This window comes from Macrobrachium rosenbergii, chromosome 2 (genome assembly GCF_040412425.1).
Source record: "Macrobrachium rosenbergii isolate ZJJX-2024 chromosome 2, ASM4041242v1, whole genome shotgun sequence".
NCBI lineage: Eukaryota > Metazoa > Arthropoda > Malacostraca > Decapoda > Palaemonidae > Macrobrachium > Macrobrachium rosenbergii.
In genome coordinates, this window is record NC_089742.1 from 59,391,771 (window position 1) to 59,394,270 (window position 2,500).

Here is a 2,500-nt window from a genome sequence, read left to right on the forward strand (position 1 = left end):
AGGGAAAAAATACGGGCACGGGAGGCGGAGGGAGTGCTTACACATTACAAAATATTCAACAATACGCAGCCCTCCTCAGACACACACGTCAACACCAGCGTGGAAAAATTCGTGTTTACCTTTCGAGGGCAGTTGAAGAAAACATGGCCCCGAGTAGACAAGACATTTTATAGATAAACATCTACGATAGTGGAGCGCCTCCCTTTTTTCCCGACGAAAAGAAATGGAAAAGGTTTTAAAATGGAGGGAATAAAAAACGAAAAGCGAGTACACACAGAACAATAACTGCAGAGGAGGTTGTAAGAACAAGAAAAAGAGGAAGCACGCACCACCTTACACAAGGAACCTTAATAAGATGTTGCCAGTTTTTCGTCAGTTCGAAAGAGTGATGATCCTCTGGCACAAGAAAGACGGCTACCGTCCGAATTTATAACTTATGCCACAGCAACTACACTCCAATTGAAACGAATCTTTACGTAGATTCATCGCGTACACGTTAAAGGGGTTCAATAGGTCCGGGCTGAATGTCTAGTTCGAGCTTTACCCAACAGATGGCGCGCAGTGGCTGTCGAGCAAACGCTCAAGGAAAGCCCATAAGGTCTTAATGGCGGTGACAAAACTAAAATATATATATATCTCTTTCCTTGAAATTCTTAAGCAGCAATGCCTCTTGAAATTATTTTGAGTGAAAGCTTTTCATAATAAAAAATCTCATATCTATACATTATGCAATGAAAGAATTGAGAAGCATTATTTGAGTTTTAGATTTTACATTTGTTTACTCTTTTTAAGGAAAAACTTTATCTCAAATTATGTGCTCTCGAATAGAAAACGTTAAAAACTATCGTTAAAAATAACTTTTATAAATTGAAATGGCAATTGTTTGTTACTAAATATAATACTACATTATATATATATATATATATATATATATATATATATATAATATATATGTATATATATATATTTATATATAAAGTATGTAAGAATATGTATAAATTATGCATTATGTACTGAAGGCAATGCATAATACATAACTTAAACAAATATCCATACTTATAAACTTGTAGTGTAAATACACATTGTATCTTTCTCGTGTCGTTACCGAAAGTTTTACGTAATTATAGTGTAATTAATTTGTGTTCATATAAACACGCACACACACACACATATATATATATTCACACACATACATATACATAAATACATATATATATATAAATATATATATATATATATTACATATATATATATATATATATATATATATATAATTATATATATATATATATATATATATATATATATATATATATATATATATATATATATATATATATATATATACTTTTTACATTAACCGATTTATCAACAGATGTAGTCCACAAGTAAAAACCCCACATTCATACTTTAACTGCTGAATTGTGAATTAAACTGCCTGTGCAAGAAAAATTGCCTGTGATTCAGCAACAAGCATTCTATATATATATATATATATATATATATATATATATATATATATATATATATATATATATATAGAGAGAGAGAGAGAGAGAGAGAGAGAGAGAGAGTATATTATATATCTTAAGTTAACAAGTATAATATATATATATATATATATATATATATATATATATATATATATATATATATATATATATATATATATGTAGTGCCTCTATATTGTATATGTTACATACAGCATAAAAGCACTAAAATTAATACAGTCTGTGATAGCAATAGCACTTCTATTTATAAAATGACAGACACGTGGGATTATGAAACAATACAGGTCGAGTATAAAAACCTCCATAAGTTTCTCAAAATAAATACAATAAATGATGAAGGGTCTTTATTATTATCAACACTATCGATTAACACTTCTGGTACGAAACTAATGATTTGAAGTACACGCAATCAGTGATTAGCATCACAACTTTAATTTCCAACAATAAACTTCTCTTATAATACAACAAGCTCTACATACTAGATAATCAACAAGCCCGAACATTTAAGTCTTGACAAATTAACAGGTTCAATTTTGGCTGATTTAATAAATTATATATATATTTTTTTTACTGTTCATCCAACACTGTTATTTGTTATTGTCATTCGTTGTGTGAGTATTATATATAATTTTTAATCCATTTTTATTACTATTACTGTCACGTCTGTCTTATTATCTATTTTCAAAGGAATTCAGCGACTGATAAACAAATGTCACTTTGTTATTGTCATTCATTGTGTGAACGATATGAATATAATTTTTTCATTTATTTTTATTACTATTACTCCCATGTGTCTTATTATCTATTTTTAGAGGACTTCAGCAACTGTTAAATAAAACCTATGTCCCATTGTATATGTTCTTGCTGCGTTTAAAACCGCTTTATTTTGTTTCCTTTATTATTTTTGCCTATTCAGACATATTTATTTGTCGCTTGACTGACTTATTTCCACCTGTGAGACCAGTATTACTATTATGAAGTTAAGAAGT

General features: G+C 28.7%; 1 long non-coding RNA gene across 1 annotated transcript in view; it reads left to right on the top strand.

Annotated features, from left to right (window-relative positions):
- The window catches only part of LOC136849885 (uncharacterized), a 212,695-nt gene that overhangs the window by 28,878 nt on the left and 181,317 nt on the right, over positions 1-2,500 (top strand). The gene's annotated exons all lie outside the window — the stretch shown is intronic.